The following is a 10,822-nucleotide window of genomic DNA, read 5'->3' on the forward strand; positions in this document are numbered from 1 at the left end:
AAAATGTTAATTGAGAATTTCATTTTTATACAACTTCTCTACCACTCATCACCTCCTATTTCCCCAAATACGTTATTTGTATTATGCTTATATAAATACCATTCATTTCTGAATCACATAGCACATTACAAATACACTTCCTTTCATATATAGCTTTTTACCTTCCAAGCTTAATAAGTCCCTCGCTTTACATTTATTTAATTGCATTGCACAGGAAATACATAAACCAACATCAGGTTGGCAATTACTTTAGGGAGGGGTAAGGAATTATGATGACATAAGGTTGCTAAATAGTAATCATAACATTTTATTTCTTGGAGGAAAATATCTTTGATTCTCATGCAGCATTAATATTTGTTGTGATATTTCAGAATTTTCTTATATGGTTGAAATTTTCATATTCATTCTTTCTAATAGGAAAAAAATGAATTGTGAGATGAGACTTGAACAAAGTGATATTGGTCAACATTTTCAATTTACTGGGTGTAGAGAACTAGAAAATAAGGGTGAAAAATTGTATGCTAGTGTTCTGGGCCTAATAGAGTTAGAGTATGTGCATGATGGCAAAGTTAAGACTTGCACAAAGTAGAAAAGATTGTGCGTGCACTTGCTGTTGGGAGAAGGGATGCGCCAGAAAAGATATGCTGAGGTCTGTTTCCTGCAGTACATCTTCATGGTAATTTGTCCATGAGCAAGTGAGTGTGGGAATTCAGAATCAAAAGTCGGGACTAGCCTCATGCTCTTAGGTAGCATCTTCTTGTGTGTAGGGGTGAGTCCCTGAAGCCACACGGTGGCTATGGTCTCCAAGGGAGAATGTCAAGTGAGGAGAGACAAAGTCTGAAGATTGAGCCTTGGAAACTGTCAAATTTTAGGGACAAAGGAGGAAAAGATGCATTAAAGGACACCAAGGAGAGATTCCAGGAGCCCAAAGAGTAGGAGAAGCTTATGTTGCCATGGAAACTAGGGACAGGAGTTCTGAGAAGGAAGAGGTGGACATGGTGTTAGAGGCTGCGGAAGAGGAACAGCATCAACTGAGAGGGAGCCACTGGATTCAGTGATGAACAGTGTGATGGAAAGTCTTAAAAGAGCACCTTCACCAGGGGCCTCTACTCATTCAAAGCTGTTTGAGCACAGAGCCATGTTATGGTCCAGTGTAAGGATCTGAGCAAATGAGCTCAACCCTGGCTTCCAGGAGCTCACAGGCTGGCACTTAAAAATGGGCACATTAATAGCTCATAATGCAGCAATTCACCATTTCTATGATAAAAGTGGGCAGAAGGTGTGATGGGATCATACCAGGGAAGCCTTCCCAGTGGAGGTGACACATAATGAAATTTTAAAGGATGAAAGAAAGAAAGATGGACACATGTCAGCCATGTGAAGTGGGGTGAGAGTGGGTGGAAAAGGAGACCATTTTTCAGGCAGCAGGATCATCATGAGCAAAATCTTAGATCCAGAGAAACTGTGATGAGATTTAAAAAAGCTGGATAGTTTAGAAAGGCTGGAGTGGCAGAGATGAGTCTGGGTAAGCTGTGAGGAACCAGACCAAGGAGGCTGCTGTGTTACAGTGTAGCATCAGGTTTTCTTCTGAAATGGACCCAGTAGCAACTGGAACTGAACATTGATGAACTGGCTCTCTGGTTTCTGCTCACTTTTTCATACAGCTTGTACTAGCAGCCCATATCCTTAACTCACTCTGTTATTTAGCAGAAACCCCAAAATATCTGTTGAATTAATGAAAAAGATGTAAGTAAAATCAATAAATCCTAGCCATTCATTAAAGAAAGTGAACTTATGAATTAGAAATTTAGAACAGGAACAGAGAGGAAGTAGAATACTCAGGATTTGTGTCTGTTATCCCTATTTCAAAAACTGCCCTCATTTTAGGATTACATAAATATATACTCCTGATAGCACATGTTAGCTCTAAAAGTATGAGAAGATTCAAGTCAACTAAAAACCTTTCCCACTGGGATAACCACTATTGCTTCAGGGGCCTTTTTGTTTTCCTACACATATAGAGACATTCATGTATCTACAATCATGTGGATGAGATTCCAGCTTATCTATTTTTTTGTGGATACACTTGTTTTGCTTTGGTTGGAGGTGGGTAGGAAAATATGGAACACGTTTACTTCCTGAAAGAAGTCTCAGATGGAGGAAGACAAATGGAAACTTAGGAAGAACAGACATAGAGACACAATCAGCAGAAGCCAGAATATGGAAATCACTTTAGAATACATGGCCAGTTTCTTCAACAAGCCAAGTGCAAAGGAAACCAAAAACAAACAGAAAAGGGGAGCGAGGAATAAGAATCTGTAGATTTCATAAGATTCAAAGACATGTCAGTTGCATGACGACGCTGACCTTATTCAGATAGTGATTTGAATAAATAATTAAAAATTTATAGAATCACAGGGGATATCTGCTCCTGGCCAGGTATTTGACATTAAATTTTTTCTCCTAGATAAGAAATTATACTTTTATTTAAAATATAAAACTTAAGTATCTTCCTGCCGCATGTTCATTTTATATAATAACAGGAATGACTTAGTTACCTTATAAGCCATGATATCAAAAATTATATAATAATTTGTCAACCTCAAGTAAAAAAATTCTTGAAGTGCTCCCATTTTCTCTTTTAAATTGTAAAATAAACATATCCCCAGTTCCATTCCAAGGCCTTCTCATGATATTTAAATCTATGAGAGAAGAAGAAGATGAATCTGATAGTGACTATTTTGTATTATCTTTTTCCACATAAAACATGTATATCTTTGGGTTTAATGTAACTTTTACAATTTGAAAAATTCATCTCCAGAAAATGGGAGAATTGTTATACATAAATCTCACCCTTCATTGGATTTTAGATGTTCTCTGATGCCATTCTATAAAAGCATCCTTTTTCTAAAATTGATTTTATTATTTTTTTAAATACACGACAACAGTGGAATGCATTACAATCCTTATTACACATATAGAGCACAATTTTTCATATCTCTGTATATAAAGTGTGTTCACGTCAATTTATGCCATTATACACATACATTTTTGCATTACAATTCTTAATACACATATATATCATAATTTTTCATATCTCTGTATATAAGGTGTGTTGACACCCAATTCAAGTCTTCAGACATGTTCTTTGTATAATGATGACCATCACATTCCACCATCCTTGCTAATCCCTTTCCCCTTCCCTTTTCCTCCCACCCCTCATCCCCATCTAGAATTAATCTAATCCTCCCACACTCACCCTCCATTGATATTAAAAAATTCAATTGTTAATATTTTATGTGCTAATGATGCTGTAGCATTTTCAACAGGAGTCCTTTATAAAGACTCTGACATACCCATGGACAAAATAATTATATCTAGAGTTTTCCTCCGAATAACCAGGGAGTTGGGGTAGGGTTGTGTGATGAGGGTGTATAGGTGAGAGGAAATCAACCACAAAATGACAATTGTAACATGGTGACAGGTGCAGGGGTGATGGTTGAACTATTCTCTTTATATTTGGGTTTGTTTAAAAGTTTCTGCTGTGAAAGTGTTAAGAAGGAAAGAATGGGGAGGGAGAGAGAGAGAGAGAGAGAGAGAGAGAGAGAAGAAGAAGAAGAAGAAGAAGAAGAAGGAGGAGGAGGAGAAGGAGGAGGAGGAGGAAGAAGAGGAGGAGGAGGAAGAGGAGGGAGAGGAGGAGGAAGAGAAGGGGGAGAAGAAGAGGAGGAAGAAGAGGAGGAGGAGAAGAAGGAGGAGGAGGAGGAAGAGGAGGAGGAGGGGGAGGAAGAGGAGGGAGAGGAAGAGGAGGAAGAAGAGGAGGAGGGGGAGGAAGAGAAGGAAGAAGAGGAGGAGGGAGAGGAAGAGGAGGAGGAAGAGGAGGAGGAGGAAGAGGAGGAGGGAGAGGAAGAGGAGGAGAAAGAGGAGGGGGAGGGGGAGGAAATGGAGGGGGAGAAGGAGAAGAGGAGGAGGAAGAGGAGGAGGAGGAAGAGGAAGAGGAGGGGGAGGAAGAGGAGGAGGGGAGAAAGAGGAGGAGGAGGCGGAAGAGGAGGGAGAGGAGGAGGAAGAGAAGGGGGAGAAGAAGAGGAGGAGGAGAAGAAAGAGGAGGAGGAGGAAGAGGAGGAGGGAGGGAGGGAGGAAGGAGAAAGAAAGAAAGAAAAAGAAAGAAAGATCATAGGAAAAACACAGAGCAAAGGAACTTCCTGAACACAGGGTTGATCAGGAGATGTACAGCAGACTTCTGATTTTGAGAATAAGACTAAGACATCCACTCTGGATAGAAGAGAAGGTAGACACTGGGAACCTGAGAGAGAGGAGAAGAGGTGGAAGGATTTAGTCCTGCAGGGCCTCAGAGTCATGGGCTGAGGTGCAGGGAGACGTTCTTTCTGGGAGCTTCCTATGCAGGCTGTGATAGTTTTTGATTACAATGGAGAAAAGGATCATGAAACAACACTGGGGGACCCTGCTGGGGTGATGGAGGATGGATTGGAGATAGATCTGAGCAGCATGGAACATTTGCATCAAGCCCTGGGGTCAGCAAAGGAAGGTAGAGAAAATAGCAAATGTTCCCCACTCTGCTTTTCATGAAGAGCTTTTTCAGTTTCCCCAATGTCCCTAGTTTTTAGTCTGTACCACAAAGTTTCTCAATAACACATACAATACTATCCATCTAGAAATGGGTGCAGCCCACTGTGTGCTAAGTGTGTTGTGACAACCACCTGAGAGAATTGGTGTTGCCCTCTTGTTGCCCAGGACAAAGTCAAGACCCACTGTGTGCCAGCCACTGAGCAAACTGAGTGAATAAGGCATTTACTAGTTTCTTGACTTCACAGAGTTTGCCATTTAATGAAAGAAACAAAGTAAAGAGCTAATCACATGAACATATATACGTAATATATTTGTGATGATTGTTATAAAAGTAAGATTAAAAAAAGTAGAACCCCAGTGTCCAAAAAGGAGATAACTTTCTCAGAGGTTTCCCTGGAGAAAATAATAATAAAACATAGACCTGAAAAGCAGGGACTGCAGAGAATGGCTGAAATGGCTTGGGGGAAGAACATTCTGGCAGGGAGAAATGAAACATCAGAGGCCTCAAAATCCTCGAGGTAAGATTGGCGAGGTCAGATACTCTTTGTAGTCTTTAGTTAAGTTGTGAGATTTTAGCCTAAGAGCAAAAGAAAACTAAGGAAGAAAGTAATGCTGTCATCTTTATAGTGGACCATAACCCAGCAGAGAGAGGACAGACTGGGTGGAGTCTAAAGACATTCTGAATGTGAGTTCACCCTTCAGGATTTGATGAGTGATAAGTTCAGGGGGAAAGAAAATGGAGGAGAAGAAGAGTGGAAGGGGTGTGAGGGAAGAGGAGGAGAGAAGACAGAGGTGGGGTATAACAAGAATGGCTCTCAAGTCTGGCATGAGGAGTGGAGCTCAGAGTGTTCAGTCTCATGTTGAAGGTCATGTTCCCAGCCAGCCCGTGAGAGGGGACTTTCCAAGGCCCAGACACTCAAGCATTACTGACCACCAGGGAACACTTGTGAAATGCTTATGAGACCAGCGTGCCAAAGTGTTTCAGCAAGCCCTGCTCCCCATCCAAGGGAATATTGACAGCTAAGGCATTTTAAGGTGATCAATTCAAGACTTGCAAATGAGAGCAGGCAGGGGTGAATGGATAGCTCTCCCTTGTCCCTCACTGAGTCAACCTGCAGCAAATGAATCATGGTTCATGTTAAAAATGACCACCTCCGCTCAGGTTGGATAGGAAGCCTGGTGAAACATGGCTAGAGATTAGGGGGCCTCGTTTGAATCCGGAGTCCCCTTCAATCAGCTTACATGCCAAGACACAAGGTGTGGGGTGGAGTCAAAGACCCAGCTACATAACAAAACCTACCAGAATCCAAGGCTCTGGTGAGGTGGCCTGAGATTCTTCAGTTGGTCTGTGCCTACAGACAATTACTGAAACAAACCAGGCATTGACATTCAGACAATTTTTTAGTGTACTTTCTCTAAACCACAGACCAAAAATACAGGAAATTCCTAGAGCATACCTCATCTCATTAAATCCATGCAACAAATTACCTTCCTGTGACGTCAGCCTTCACATCCTGTACTCTTGAACTGAATGAAACAGGAAATCATCCAGTCCAATCCACTCACATTACAGATAAGAAAACAGACATCTGTAGAGTCTGATTTGCCCAAAGATAAAAAGCAAGTTAATAAGAGAACAGGGACTAAGTGCCCAGACTCCTAGGGCCACATAATTTCTATCAAGCTAGCTTATCTGTTCTGTTTGGTGGTACACCCAAAGTGGCATTCCTGGAAAGAATGTATTCATGCAACAAATATACATTGAGCATCTCATTTATGCCAGACGCTGTTTCACCAGCTTAGGGGTGGGGAGCAACAGCAACAACAACAACAACAACAAATTAACAAGAAAGAAGCAATTTTCTGCCTTTGTGAAGCTTACATTCTAGTGAAAAAGGCAATAAATAAGATAAATGGATATAGTCCAGAGTGTGTTAAATAGTCACAAAGTTTAGGGATAAAATGACCTCAGGGGAAAGGGATGTAAAATATCGGGAGCAGGGTGAAATTTTAGATAAGGTGCCCAAGAAGGCTTCACTCTGAAGCTGTCTTTGGAATAAAAGCATTAAGGAGGTGAGGGTGCTAGGCATGCAGACCTCCAGGAGAGACTGTCTCAGGAAGGAGGGAACAAGGGAAAGGGCTCAGAGGTGGGGGCATCTGCAGTGTTAGTAATAGCAAGGAAGCTGACATGGCCTCTAGGAAGGGATTGAGATGTGAACTCAGGGAGAAAGTGGTTCAGCCTATGCATGACCCTGGGAGTCGGGGTAAAGACTTGAGGTTTCTTTTGATTAAAATGTGAAGTCATGAGGGAGGAAGGACTAAATGGCATTCGTCAGGTTGGTGTATTGTAAAATAGGGTAAAGGGGTCAAGGCCAGAAACTCAGAGAATAATTAGGAAACTGTTGCAATAAATTAAGCAAAAGTTGGTGGTGGGTTGGGTCAGAATGGTAGCAGAGGGTTTGGTGAAAAGTAATTGAATTTTAGATTTATTTTGAAGGTAGATCAAATGGTATTTGCAAAAAAAAAAATACTGGAAGTAGGAAATGAGAGAGAGGAGTTATAGACTATACCAAGACAACTAGAGAAATGGAATTTCCATTAATAAAGCTTGTTTTGAGGGGTAGGGAGAATTTCATGAGCTAATTTTTAGACATATGCCTAATTTGAAATGCTTATTAAACATTCAGGTGGAAATGTCAAGTAGGAAGTTAACTATGTGAATCTAGAGTTGAGGGGAGGAATCCAGGCTAGGACTATGTATTTGGTTGCATATGGATGGTATTTAAAGCAAGGGGATTGATGAGATCAACTAGGAAGTGAGCAGAGTTGTAACACAGAAGTACTTCAGGGACTGAGCCTGGAGCATGTCTACCTTCAGGTGTCAGCTAAAGAGTCCAGGCAAGCATCCAGAAATGTGGGAGAAAATCAGGGGAGTGGGGCATCAGGAATCAAGGGCTTCAGGAAGAGGAATGACACTTTGTGTCAAATACTGCTGGAAAAAAACAAAACAAAACAAAAATTAAGGTTGGGAGTGAGAAATGTCCACTGGACTTAATGTGGAAGTCATTGTTCCTTGTGATGAGAACAGCTTTTGCAAAATGAGAAGAAAAACATCCCCAGTTGCTGTGGGTTGAAGAGAGAATGAAAGGGGAGACTGACTTTAGGCACACCTTTCAGGGAGGGCTGTTGTAAGAGCTGCAGAGGAAAGGAGAAAACATGGTAAGAACAGTTCTTTGTATGCTAATGGCAGTGATCCAATAGAAAAAAAAGGGGAAAATGACACAGGAAAGAGAAAATAATAAGAGTTGCTGGAATAAAGCCCTGTGTTGGGGAGAGTGTCACGATGTTCTTTTCCAAATTCTTCATGTTCATTAAATGGGAAGCAAGGTCAGAAGCAGATGTGGGAGAAAGTGTTGAGGATTGGAGAATAAATAAAAAACCATGAAATGATTCCCCCCCCCACCCCCCCGGGAGTGGGAAGAATGGACCAGAGAAATAGAGAATGATTGCTAGGTAGCACTAGGCTCTTACCTATTGATCAGAAATTTAAAGAGAGATCAGTAATTTGGCTGGGTTTATTTTCTAGTCTTTCTTGTTCAAGTTCTGATGCCAAGTGCGTGGATTTGGGTCTGTCCAGGATTGTAGTTTATGCAAACCAATACAATACATTTAGGAGTTCGAGACATGGAGAAGGAAATTAAAGGTGTTAAAGAGGAGGATTATGGCGACTGATCATATAACTTAAGAGGGTAAAGAGAGGATGAAGCCATAGGGCAAGGTATAGGGGAAAGTATGTTGTGATACAGAGGATCAATGGTTTGAGAAAATAGAGGATTGCTGGATGCCTGGAGCCCAGGGGATGAGCTAGAAATACAGGAAGTGCTAAGTAGTCTTGAAATGGATGTTTTTGAGAATGTGAAGTGATATGACCTAACAAAGGCTAAATATGATCATGGGAAAGGATTGACAAGGGATGACAGGGTCATTAGAGGAAAGGAGTTAAAAATCCAGGTGTCTAGGGTACTAGAATGACAATTTCTGTCAGTGTCTGGGCATGATTCAGAGCCAGGGAGCCTGGGACACTAGAATTAAAGTGGCATTCCTTACCAGGCACTCTGTGTCTGTTGCATACCCAGGACCATTCTTTGCTCCTATCTTCTGCTATTATTATTCAATTATTTACTTAAAACTGGGCAGAATTGCTTGTATTTACTGAAAGTCACTTCCCCTTGCCCCTCTATTTCCATTTAAATAAAAAATTATATATATATGTATATATATATATATATATATATATATATTACATAAAAATATTATCACTAAACAAGTAAATAGTAGTAATGCTTAACTATATAGTGATATATATATATATATATGTAATATATATGCAAGTATGTATGTATATGGAGAGAGAAAGAGAGAGAGAGGGGGAGAGAGAGAGAGAGAGAGAATGAGTGAGTTTATTTATGAAGAGAGAGACTTATATTTTTCTCATAGTTAATATGGCCATGTGAATTGCTTTGGCAAATAAAGTATGAGTGAGGGTGACAAGGGTCACTAGAAGGGAATACTACCTGCCAGGCTTAGTCTTCCTCAGTCATTTTGCACTTGGAAGCATGTGTTGACATAGAAGTAGTTGTCATATAGACTTGCCTTGGAGACCCAGCTACATTGGCAGTACCCTCTGTGTGAGCAAGAAATAAACTGTGTTGAGATTTGGGTGTGATTTTCCAATATAGCAGAGCCTAACCTAATCTGGCTGGTATTTGCACCACTCTTCTGTTGGCCCTGTGTCATTTGTCATGATACAGAGATGAATGAAGTGCTGTATGTGCCCTCAAGGTGGCAGAGGAGAGGTCTGATACTAGGAAAAATGAAAAAAAAAAAAAGAAAGAAAGGAGCTACAGAGACCACCACGGGAAGGCTTCAAGAACCAAACATGGACCTCGTGTTTTCTCACCTTTTTGTGGCATTTGAAGTCCTGCACAATTTGGTGTTATTCTCACTTTTCTGAATCTCCATTTTAGTTCCTGGGCTCCAATCAACAAATATATACCGAGTGTCACGTACCATGCCAAAAGTTAAATGCAGAAGTCAATGAAGCAGACAAGCGCGCTGTCCTCGTGGGACTAACAGTTTAGTGGAAAGGATGTTAAATAATTAATTTGCCATTGGAGTGAGTGCTAAGAGCGAGCAAATACAACAGCACACCTAACCTGGATTCACCCAGGAAATCAGCAGCAGAGGAGGCGGGAACTATGTCAATCAGTGGATATGATAGACTCCAGTATCCTTGTGTGAGAGAACACCTGTTCTGCTTAAGAGTTTGAAGGTGATCTGGAGTACTGTGAGGAAAGAGAAGGAGGGATTAAGTTGGGGAGGTGAGGCTGAAGAAGTGAGTGTGGGCAAGAGTCAAACATCGAAGGCTTTTTCAACCAAATTCCCAGGCTAAGAGATTTGGATCTTAATCCCGAATACAAAGAGGAAGCAATCTAAAAGTCACATTCCAAGAAGGCAATTTTTTAAAAAAATATATTTTCTAATTATACATGGACGCGATATCTTTATTTTGTTTATTTAATTTTATGTGGTGCTGAGGATCCAACCCAGTGCCTCACACAGGGGAGGTAAGCGCTTTACAGCTGAACCACACCCCAGCCACCCAAGAAGGCAAATTTTACAAAATTGCATTTTTAAGATTGCTATAGCAATAAAGTTCAGAACATTTTTTGAAGGGAGACTGTCAGTACAGGTAGAAATGGGAAGAAAACTCCTGTAATCAGCAGATAAGAGGAGGTGGTGGCTTGGAAAAGATGGTTTTTAGAAAGTGTTAAGCATCCAAATATGATTTTTGAGCAAAATTCAATTTAATATGTGATTACGGTTGACATAGAAGGTGACGAAGAGGGAACATTTAAAGATAATTCCAGTTATCTGGGTATAGTGGTACCATTGCCCATAAAGAAGCTTATTCCTGGTGATTGTGGAAGAGGAAATTAAATTTAAGCCATGAAAATCCTAAAATATTCAAGTGCACCCATTTCTCTAAGGATATAGGCCTCTGTATGTTGTGTTTCTTTCTTTCACTCAATTGCTAAAAGTGTAAGAGCAGAAACCATGTCTGATTCTTTCATATGATTCACCAGTCCCCTACTGCCAAGCACCAGGGCTGGACTTTGCATCAAATGAGAACAAGGACATGCTTACTTGATGAGCAAAATGGGCCAGTTTGGTTCCT

Source organism: Spermophilus citellus (assembly GCF_964194105.1).
Source record: "Spermophilus citellus genome assembly, chromosome: 1".
Classification (NCBI taxonomy): Eukaryota; Metazoa; Chordata; class Mammalia; order Rodentia; family Sciuridae; genus Spermophilus; species Spermophilus citellus.